A 12,569-nucleotide genomic window follows, 5' to 3' on the forward strand; every position below is an offset into this window, starting at 1 on the left:
CCCCCCTCCAGTGTGTACTCCGAAAGAGTGTTTAGTGCAGCCGGGAACCTTCAGCGAAAGGTGTAGGAGGTTGCTTCCACAGAATGTGGAGAAGATGATGTTCATCAAAATGAATTATCAGCTCTTCCAGGGAGATAACAGCCTCCAGAACGTACAGAGGGACCTGTGGTGGTGGATTCCAGTGGGGACGAGTTAATACTCTGTGAGGATGAGGATGTACACAACACTGAAGAGGGTGAGGAATCGGTGGATGAGGAGGATGAGGATGACATCTTGCCTCCGTAGAGCCAGTTTGTGCAGGGACACATTAATTGCCAGCTTGTTTTGTGGGGGCCCAAACGAACCAATCATTTCAGCCACAGTCGTGTGGCAGACCCTGGCGCTGAAATGATTGGTTTGTTAAGGTGTGCATGTCCTGTTTATACAACATAAGGGTGGGTGGGAGGGCCCAAGGACAATTCCATCTTGCACCTCATTTTTTTCTTTGCATTATGTACAGTTTGGGGCCTAGTTTTTCAAACTGCCATCCTGTCTGCCACTGCAGTATCACGCCTAGATGGGTCACGTGTTTGTGCCGCCCACTCGTGTCGCTTAGCATAGTCATCCAGCTACCTCGGTGCAACCTTTTGGACATAAAAACACTATTGTGAGGTGTTCAGAATAGACTGGAAATGAGTGGAAATTAAGGTTATTGAGGTTAATTAGAGCATAGGAGCAGAAAAACCTACAAATTCTGTGATTTTAGTGGTTATTATGCTTTTTTTCAAAAAAATACAGATCCAAAACCCAGAACCCAGAACCCAAAACACGGAAGGGTGGTTTTGGCAAAACCAATCCAGATCCAAAACACGAAGAAAGATCCAGATCCAAAACCAAAACACGAAAAGTGGCCGGTGCACACCCCTAATATATATACAGTACATGATATACACATTACCAAAATAGCATAGCCTATACAGCAGAGTTAATGCAACATAGAGCAGCATGCTTAACAAGGAAACGGCACCGAGACCCGTCTACAGAACCTTATATAGAATCCAAAACCCACAAGAATCCGATGCCATGATGATGACATTTTGTATCGAGGCGGAATCCGAGTCAAGCGCAAATATTCGAGTGGCAGCTGGAATTCCCAATGTTCAGGTGTGCTTGGATTAAAAGGAATCCAAATCTCTAATTATATATATATATATATATATATATATTTATTCTCAGGGAACTGGGCCCAGCCAAACATCCCAATTCTGAGCCAGATCAGAATCAGGCTCAAGTTTTCCTGCCTGACTTGGATCCAAATACAAGGCTAAATCATCAATCCTGCATTGAATTCTCGCGGGTTTTGGCTTGCATCTAAGTTGCTCTCCACGGTCATTGGTGCCATTTGCTTGCTCACTATATCCAGGGAGGGCTGTGCTATCCATCATGGGGGCTGTGTTGTCCATCCAGGAGTGTGTTATGCTGTTCATCCAGGGGCTGTGTTGTCCATCCAGGGGTGTGTTATGCTGTTCATCAAGAGTGTGCTGTCCATCCAGTGAGTTGCCCATACAGGGGTGTGTAATGTTGTCCATCCAGGGGCTGTGTTCTGAATCCATCAAGGGGCTGTGTTGTGTGTTCACCATCCATGGGCTGTGTATTGTGTGTCCAGGGGCTATGTGCTGTCCAAGTGTATCCATATAAGCACTGTGATGCTGCAGGCCATACCCCAGTGTATCCATATAAATAATGTGATGCTGCAGGCCATACCCAAGTGTATCCATATAAGCACTGTGATGCTGCAGGCCGTACCCCAGTGTATCCATATAAGCACTGTGATGCTGCAGGCCGTACCCCAGTGTATCCATATAAGCACTGTGATGCTGCAGGCTGTACCCCAGTGTATCCATATAAGCACTGTGACACTGCAGGCCATACACCAGTGTAGCCATATAAGCACTGTGACACTGCAGGCTGTACACCAGTGTCTCCATATAAGCACTGTGATGCTGCAGGCTGTACCCCCAGTGTATACATATAAAGCACTGTGACACTGCAGGCCATACCCCAGTGTAGCCATATAAGCACTGTGATGCTGCAGGTCATACCCCAGTATAGCCATATAAGCACTGTAACACTGCAGGCCATACCCTAGTGGATCCATATAAGCACTGTGATGCTGCAAGTCATACTCCAGTGTATCCATATAAGCACTGTGACACTGCAGGCCGTACCCCAGTGTAGCCATATAAGCACTGTGATGCTGCAGGTCATACCCCAGTATATCCATATAAGCACTGTAACACTGCAGGCCATACCCTAGTGTATCCATATAAGCACTATGACACTGCAGGCCGTACCCCAGTGTATGCTTACATAACCCATTGTATCCATATAAGCACTGTTATGCTGTAAGCCATACCCCAGTGTATTCATATAAGTATTGAGAATTTGCAGTCTGTACCACACTGCATTCAAAATAAGTGCTGTGACACCTCACCGTCATTTTTGAACAAAGTTAATAAAAGGTAACAAATTATATATTTGTTGTTGTACTGTTTCATCCAGTGGTTGTGTCCAACCACTCCCTGTCCTGTCACAGACTGGTGCTGCAGTGACTCCATAGGCCATAGCACACTGTTTACAAACTTTGCATAAGCACTGTGACTCTAAGCAGTGTCAGTTGAAATTGTTTTAATTAAATAAAGTTTTAAAAATATATGTGGTTCTATTGTTACTTGTGCTGCACTGTGTGCTGTACCACAGTGAGTTTGTTCACATACAAATCCCTTTGAATCCCTGCAGTGTCAGCTGAGCTGCAACTTGAAAAATTGATAACGAGCAGTTTATTAGAGAAGAGCAGGAACAACATCTAAATACTTTTGATGCAGCTGCTGCCACCAGTCATGACAATACTAGTCCTTCATTGTCATCTAAATCAGATACCCAAAGGCATAGAGGGTTTAAGTCAGGGCATCTAAAATCAAAGACCCAATATTTTAAAGTGGTAAAGAATAAACATCAAAGGGAAAGTTGGCTGCAAAAAAACATAAAATTCTGCTTAGAGTCATCTACGTACAAATGAGGAAGGCATTTATTGAGCTGAACCGTTATTTAAAACAGCCTAGCAATTCACCAGGATCCTGGAGCAAACGTTTGGGGTTGAGGCAAGCAATTAAAAAAACTGGGTAAATTTGAAAATCTACCATGTTTTACCCACCCAATCAACTTAGTGATTCAGATAAAAAAAAGAAATGAAATATGCATACAGGAGATGCTGTCTGTGACCATAATAATTTCTTGACATTTTTGGGATTCATCAACTGCGTGAAGAAGAATCCCCCCATGTTTTCTGTATAATTACACTGTGTACTTATAACATCTCCCTAGCTAGCCCCCCTTCTGTTTCCCTAGCGAGCCCCCATGTTTTATCATGCAGCGCACCTTCTGTCTATCCAGCCATCCTCTTATCTCCCCCGCCATTCCCCTCTTTTCCCCCAGCCATCCCCCCTTCTGTCATCCCAGCCACACCTCATTCTTTATCCCCAGCCAACCTTCTTATGTTTACCCAGCCCCCCCCCTGTGTGGCTGGTCAGCCCCCTCCTGTCTCTCCATCCAGCACCTGTCCCCCAGCCCCACATCCAGCCCCTGCAGCCTACAGACACTGTACTTACCACCTCTTGTATCTGGCTGTGGCCGACTCCTCAGTGCAGTGATGCAGCGCTTGTCTCAAAAAAGTAAAACCTTTATTTATTTACTGCATTGAACAAGAATCACTCCCACTGACATCACTAATGATGTCAGTGGGCCGGCTTCTGACGGTAGGCATTCCCCTGGGAACGCCCCCATCAGGGAGGCACGCCCACCAAAGGGGGCATGCTGTCAATCAACATCAACAGCACGCCCCCTTTGATCAGACACAACGAGCGAAGGAAAGTCCTTCGCTCGTCGCGTCTGGCGCATGCGCACGACGGAGCTCACGCCGTTGTGCGCATGCGCAGTGCACACCATCGACCCACTTGCGAGCGGACAGCCGCTCGCGAGTGGGTCTGAATCAGGCCCTTTATGCTCTACTGTTGGTAGGGATCATCAATCCAGCACCAGTCCTAGCTCTGCACTCTCTTACCAACTCCAACTACTTTGCTAGTTCCGAGCTGCAGCTTTTAAGCCTCCCTGGTGTGACAGTAGCAGCCCCCCTACCCCTCTTGATTATCCCCTGCTGGGATAGTTTTACACTGTCTGGATCTGGTTACATAGGGGTAAATTTACTAAGATGAGAGTTCTATTTAAGAAGTGATGTTGCTCATGGCAACCAATCAGATTTTACTTCTCATTTATCTAGCACCTTCTAGAAGATAATACAGTACCTGGAATCTGATTTGTTGCTATGGGCAGCATCACTTCTTATTAGAACTCTCATTTTAGTAAATTTACCCAATAATCTCATCACTGACCTCACAGACTATATTGTTATCATTTACCTGAGAGTTAAATCAACTGCATATCACCAACTAACAGACTACTCCTCATTTCTCCAGTCAGCAGGACAAGGTGACAGGTGGGTTATTTTACACAGGGGGAATCTCTGTTTAGTCCTGAGGCCATGTAGATTGCTGTGTTATGAATGACAATACACATACTGTACATACTCTGTGCCTGAATCAGACCCGCTCGCGAGCGCTGAGCGCTCGCAAGCAGGTCGATGTTGCCCAAGTGCACGACGGAGGCGGCTCCGTCGTGCTCATGCACGAGACCCGAATAACGACGGCCAAGCCGTCATTATGGGTCTCGCACCAAAGGGGGCGTGCTGTCTATGGTGATTGACAGCATGCCCTCTTTGGTGGGCGTGCTGGGGGCATGGCTGTCCAGACGGAGGCGTTCCCATGGGAACGCCTACCGTCTGGGGCCGGCCCCACTGACATCACTAGTGATGTCAGTGGGAGTACTTTTGGCTCTGAGAGCCAAAAGCACTCCAAGGGCTTGCGACAGACGAGACCCTACTGCAAGGGTCTCGTCGCAAGCCCGATGGTCGCGGTGGTCTTGACCATCGCGACCATCATTTTGGCCACTTGTTATAGCTGTGGGTGGTTACCCACATCTATGCGAGCGGCCAGGGGGCCGCTCTTAAATTCAAAGGGATGGCCCTGATTCAGAGCGAGCGCTCTGTCTGAGTGTCCGGCTCTGAATCAGGGCCTCTGTCTCTGGCAGCAGTAGACATTGGGCCATGGACAGGATATTGGTAATTGAAAGTCTGAATCTGGATCATAACTAGAAATTTACACAGCATATTTGTAATACCACGTCTGTGGCTGCTGTGTAATACCCAGCATATTAGTAACCCCACGCCTGTGGCTCCGGTGGAACACCCAGCATATTAGAAACCCCACGCCTATGGCTGCTATGTAACACCCAGCATATTAATAACCCCACACCTGTGGCTTCGGTGGAACACCCAGCATATTAGTTACCCCATGCCTGTGGCTGCTGTAGAACACGCAGCATATTAGTAACCCCACGCCTATGGCTCCGGTGGAAAACCCAGCATATTAGTAACCCCACACCTGTGGCTGCTATGTAACATCCAGCATATTAGTAACCCCACGCCTGTGGCTGCTATGTAACACCCAGCATATTAATAACCCCACGCCTGTGGCTGCTATGTAACACCCAGCATATTAGTAACCCCACGCCTGTGGCTGCTGTGGATCACCCAGCATATTAGTTACCCCACGCCTATGGCTCCAATGGAACATTCTTTTCGGGTACAGAGTGTCAAACACAACAGCCTTTCCCCTATGCATAGAACATTGAATACAAAATAACCAAATTAACAATGACATAATACATATGGACAATAGCACTATAATTTATTTATTCCAAATATAACAGATACAGGGTAACCATATGACATATTAACCCTTCTACTTTATTTTAAATACTGTGATAGGGAACAGTGGCAAAAGTACTCATGCTAATCCCTGTGATAAATGAGGTAACGCATGGCTGTGGGTTGAGGACCCCTAATTTTGTCACATGACTACTGCAACCTTCACCTCTCTGGTCTTTCCTTCAACCTCCTGTCTACTCTCTAATTTCTAGTAAATGGTTTGTGTAGACTGATTGTTCTATCACACCACTGTACATCTGCCCCCCTTCATTGACAATCACCACACTGGCTATCTATCCAATAAAGGCTCTAGTTCAAACTTCTCTCCCTAGCCTTCAAGGCCTCCTCACTCCCCCCCCCATCCTAAATTTCTCATTGCTCTGCAATCCCCGTCTTACTCTCTCCAGCAACCACTTGTCACGGCCAGGGTATTTCAGCATGGCGCTAGGCGGGTGTTACCTGTGAGGTTGTTGTGGCGCGGGGTGTCTGGTGTCAGAGCTGGTGTCTGGCGGGGGTCTTTGGCTGTGCGTGTTGTTGTGCGGGCCTGTTGTCACTCTGCGATGGTAAGGCCTGGCGGCGTCTCCGTTCCATTTGGCATGGGCACCGCCATTTTGCCTTCTGGCCATGTGATGCAGCTGGCCAATCCTGGTGAGTCACATGTTCCCTCTGGCCAGTAACAGCACGGCATGGGGTATTTAGGAAGGTTCAGTGCCTTCCTTCTTTGCCAGTGCAACGTGTATCTCAGCCTAGCTGAGAGGGAGCTCTCTGTGCTTATCCTGTTCCTGTGAAATTCGCTGTCTGCCAGTCTGCCTGTCAGCTCCTAGCTTCCGCTGGACTACCCCGCTTCCTCCACCACCCTTGCCCATACCTGAGTCTCTGAGTCTGCTGACATCCTGCTCATTTGCCTTAGTTCACTACCTGCATACCTGGCTATTATTTTCCTGCATCACTACCTGCATACCTGGCTTATTATTTCCTGTATCACTACCTGCATACCTGGCTATTATTTTCCTGCATCACTACCTGCATACCTGGCTTATTATTTTCCTGCATCATTACCTGCATACCTGGTTGATTATTCCAGTCTCACTACCTGCACAGTTCTAATTGTTTCTACTTGGACATTAACCCATTACTCCCACCACAGAACTCTAGTGCACGTTTATATATACCTGGACTTTTATTTACTTCCATAATTTATTACTACTCAAGCACCTATTAAAAAACCTAGTTTTATATTCAAACCCGCTTCAGTGATCGCTCCTGCTACCACCCCGGGTCCACAAACAACCCAGAACATAACAGTTTGCACTGGCCCCATGGAGCCGGCCACAGATCAGGAGTCAGGAGTGGATTTGTTCCGGTGCATTTCTGGTCGTTTAGAAAATCTGGAAAACATGCAGCATCAGATTGCTCAATTCCTGCAAGAGATGTCTAAGTGACAGGATAGTTTACAAACTTCCTTTTCTACCCCTGGAGTACCAGCAACCACATCCGTATCAGCGTCTGGGAATACAGGAGGCAGATCATCTCTCCGCTTACATCTTCCTTTACCAAGTAAATTTGACGGCAACCCTAAACTCTGCCGAGGATTCCTAAACCAGTGTGACATACATTTTACCTTGCAGCATGACAACTTTCTAACTGCAAGAACTAAAGTGGCTTATATAGTCTCTCTGTTATCCGGCCAGGCCTTGCAATGGGCTTCCCCACTCTGGGAGCGCTCAGATCCGCTGCTGGATAATTACACAGGCTTTGTGTCATCCTTCAGGAAGATTTTCGATGAACCTGGGCGTACTGTATCAGCATCATCAAACATCGTGACACTGAGACAAGGGATCCGTCCTGTCAGTCAATATGCCGTGCAATTTAAAATTTTAGCATCAGAGCTCAAATGGAATGAGGAAGCCCTCACCTCGGCCTTCTGGCATGGGTTGTCAGACCGACTAAAGGATGATCTAGTCACTCGAGAGCTTCCTACTAATCTGAACGACATGATTTCGTTGTGTATCAAAGTTGACCTACGCTTCAGGGAACGTCAGGCTGAAAAACACAGAACTGACCGGCAAAGGTCAATTACCCCCTCCATTTCTACCTGTCCCATTCCTTCTCCTACTGAAGAGGAGCCTATGCAGGTGAATCATATACACCTCTCCAAAGAAGAACGTCAGAGAAGAATGCAAAAGAACCTCTGTCTGTACTGCAGAGAGTCCGGTCACCTGCTGATCTCCTGCCCCCGTAAACCGGGAAATGCCAAATCCTAACTGACCCTGGAGACATCAAGTTAGGAGTTATGACCCTGTCTCCAAAAATTAAAGATTTCACGATTACCCTAGCTTTGGATCTTAAACCCAAACCTGTCTTTGCTACTGCTCTACTTGACTCGGGAGCAGCTGGAAGTTTCATAACGTCTAGTTTCATAGATAAATTTCAGATTCCTTGTTTGTCTCTCAACCATGCCATCTCTCTGACCTCTATAGACAGACGCCCTCTAACTAACGGGATAGTCACCAAGGAGACTCAACCAGTATTGGTCCGAATTGGGGCACTTCATTCTGAGTCCTTAAAATTCCTGGTGATATCAGAGGCCTCTCAAGAAATTGTTCTTGGTCTACCCTGGTTGCGTCAACATAATCCCAGGATAGATTGGAGTTCTATGCAGATTCTGTTATGGGGTATGGACTGTCAGAAATCCTGTCTTCCAAAAATTCAACCTGTAAGAAAGACAGTTCCATTAGTTTCTTCTGCCATTCCCAAGGAATATCAGATGTTCGCCGATGTGTTCTCTGAGCAGCAAGCAAATATCTTACCTCCTCATAGGGAATGGGACTGTCCAATTGATTTGATAGCTGATAAGATACCACCTCGTGGTCGTACCCATCCGCTGTCCTTGCCTGAGACTCAAGCTATGACCGAGTACATCCGGGACAACCTGGCAAAGGAGTTCATTCGCCCCTCTACTTCACCTGCCGGAGCTGGATTTTTCTTCATTGGCAAGAAGGGACGGTGTTTTAAGACCATGTATCGATTATCGAGGCCTTAATGACATTACTGTAAAGAATCGATACCCTCTTCCCCTGATTACTGAGTTGTTTGATAGGGTCAAGGGCTCTGTCATTTTTTCTAAATTGGATCTGAGAGGGGCTTACAATCTCATTCGTATTCGAGCTGGCGACGAATGAAAGACTGCTTTTAATACCAGAGATGGACATTTTGAATATTTAGTAATGCCTTTTGGATTGTGCAACGCCCCTGCTTTCTTTCAGAGTTTTGTTAATGAGATTTTCCGGGACCTGTTATATGTTTCAGTTGTTGTCTATCTGGACGATATACTGATTTTTTCTCACTTCCCACAACACTGCTCTGTCTCCATTCTCAGCCACCTTCTCCTCCATTACCTTCCTCTCTCCTTGCCTGTTACTTACCATCCTTTTCACTGCCAGAAGCCAAGCCTTCCTACCCTTACTGCCTTCTCTTCCACCATTATGGATGAAGTCCGCTTTGTCTACTCTGTACTGTTTTATTACAGTACCAGCCTGATAACTCATCACTATTCTTACCTATCCTACCCTATACTGTGTATATCATTCCCAGTTCACCGTTCAGCTGTTTATGCCTTCCACTTAGTATGTAAGATCTTATGGGGAGGACCCTTAAACCTCTTGCAGTACCCAGGTCACCATTGCTCAGCTCCCTTGTTTTGTTCTCCCCTTCACTAACTCTAACTCTGTTTTGTCACCCATACATTACATTGGGTACAGGATCATAGAGAACTAGATCAACCCTCCTGCGATTCACCACTATATGCCCCTGATATACTGTAGTAGCCTCAGCATGTTTTCCTACTATTAACCCTGTAATTTGTCCTAGCCATTCTGTGGTATATATTAATGTTTGGTATTTATGCTGTATACAGATGTGTCCTCATACACCCAGCACCAATAATACACATGAAGCGAGACACCTGCTAAAACGGAGACACACCAAGAAGCAGGGAGGAGGGGTCCTGTGTGTAGTATCCATCCGGGAGCCCCCTCCTTTCTCAGTCTGTACCCAGAGTCCACAGCGCATCCTGCCATCTTCCTGGCGCTTTCCATACTGCGCATGTACAAAACACCGGGAAAATGGGCGCAGTGAATATTTTCCAGACATTTTTTTTTTAAGCGCTGATGTGGGATTCTGGAGTGGTAAGTATATATAATATGGGTGCATGGTGTGCGGTGAGGGTCCCCCTGGTCAATAGATAAATATGCCCCTGCTCAAGAAGAATAGAGTACCATCATCAGCGGCCCACCACTCAGTGTGTATTATAAATGCTGGGCTGTGCCCTGATCCGCACAGGAATTAGATGCAGATCAGGCACAAGGGCACCTGGTGTGACAGCATCATAGCACTTTGTAGTCAGACTCATTCGCACACAGATGTACAAATGTCGCACATCACACTGATCAGTGCAGTCTGGCAGAGTAGGTCTGTTACTCCCAGGTGTGTTATTTATGTGAATAAGAAGCACATTTAGAGTAAAGAAGACGCACAATGCAGCCGAGCCACCCCGAGATCTGGTGCGCCACCCCAAGATCTGGTGCACCGACTGGGTCTATTGGGTGTGACGAAGGCCAGAGCCTATAAGGACACAGCTGTACTAATGCTTTGTTCTCCAGTTTCATATGGAATTTTTGCTCTGATGCCCTGATACTGTTATCTATGTTTTCTCTATGAGGGGCTGCATACACCTTGTAGTGTCTTATAAATATAATAATAATAATAATAATAATAATAATAATGTTGCTATATAACAAATGAATTGGTCTGATTGTTTGTCCGATGATACATTCAGAGACATCTGCACCAATTGGGATGAAACCAACGCAAGGTGGTCCACTTGGATCCTGGTCAGGTTTTAGGGAGGTTAGGGTAAAAGTCAGACCTCCCATTGGTGTTCACTCCTCTGTGAAGTTTCCAACCAAATCCATCCAGTGTAAGGCCCAGATTAGACTCCATGGGTCATAGTTCTGCCCAGCGTACACCAACAGGAGGTTTAACTGAGACCTCAAACCCATAGTATGTTGCCTGGGATCCAATGTTACCACCCTGTGAAGTTTTCATCCAAATCCATCCAGTGGAAGGTTCAGAAAAGGCTCCCCAGCATACAGCAACAAGAGGTCTGACCGGGACCCTAACCCTCCCATATACAGTACTCGGCCAGGTTCCAACTGGACTACCTTGCGGTGGATTCATCCAAACTGGAATTGGTGCAGGGATGTCTGAATGCATAACCAAACAGGCCAATGGGAAAAAAAAATAAATAAATAAAAATAAATAAATTATATATATATATATATACACACACACACACATATATAGATATATACATACATATACACACACACACACTTTTAATTTTTCTAAAAAACAATTAAAGGCTGCATGATGCACATGCAACATTGTCAAGAGCACCGGCTGTCAGCTTCGTGACACCCGAAAAGAGCCCCAAGACAAAAGAAGGTGCTCCGGGTGCTGACAGCCAAGGCTCTGTAGAGCATTGCAAAAGCAGCACGTAGTCTTAGGGTTCCAAGAGGACAGGGTCCCTCTAGGAGTTGGTGAGCAAAATAATAGTTGTATCCTTAAAATATGGAAAAGGGGGACCTTTATGTAATTGGCAAACATGACCTCTTTAATAACCTGAGTCATAAGGCAGATCCTGATATAGGGAAAAATAATAATCTTCCAACTTCTTAACTATATCCTGGGTAAAGGTCAAAAAAGTGTCAGTAAAAGGGTCTCATATTGTGGTAATATAAGTCAGTTTATGAAAAGGCCTCAACATGGTAACCAATAAGCAACTGGCTCTATTTAACAATCAAAAAAACTTATGTTTAATGAAGATTACATCTTTTTTGGCCTGGTATAGTAGGTGATTATCTAGTAAAGGCTTTGCCTGCAAATAGGCTGCAGACAGTATTAGGAGTCCTAGTATACAGTATGTTTGGAGAGCTGAAGTCAATGCCTCAGACAAGGAACCATAGACTGTCATGGTTTCCTTATGCTGTCAAGAAACATATTTGATTATGTGACCCCCATAAGACCGTCTTTCAAGTTCCCCAGATCACATCTGGAGTTATAAACTCACAAGGTGTATAAACCGAAACACTGATTAGAACCAGTTGTAGGTGCACAAAAAGGTTTATTTAACATACGTACATGTGAATGCAGGCTTTTAAGTGAAGCCCTTGCAGGCTGAGGAATAAGAAAACAAAACTCAGAGTACAGTCCATTGTAGGCAAGCAGAATAGCAAAAACTTAATAAATTGGGACAAAAACAGTCAACAAGTGAATGTAGACCATGTTCCTGGCACTGGACAGGGGCAGGTTTCAAATAGAGAAGTCCAGAATCCAGACAGAGGGCTAAGGCAGCAGACATAGTAATACAAATTACTGACAGGATCTGTGGCAGGCTGGAGACAAAGGCAATGTCAAAACTGGCACAGGAACATTAGAAGAACACAAGTTAGTATACATAATTGACCCAGCAAAGTTTGTTGGGATCTGAGAGACTAAATAGGCAGGTGTCAGGTGCTGTCGATGCTGTGACAAGGAAACATACAGCTAGGAAACATGACAAAACAGAAGTAACATCATGCCCCCCACTTAAACTCAGATTCCTGGTTACAGATGTCAACATTACCAAATCTGTGGATATGCAAAGTTT

The sequence above is a fragment of the Taudactylus pleione genome, unplaced genomic scaffold, assembly GCF_031769625.1.
Source record: "Taudactylus pleione unplaced genomic scaffold, aTauple2 ptg000937l, whole genome shotgun sequence".
In the NCBI taxonomy this organism is placed as follows: domain Eukaryota; kingdom Metazoa; phylum Chordata; class Amphibia; order Anura; family Myobatrachidae; genus Taudactylus; species Taudactylus pleione.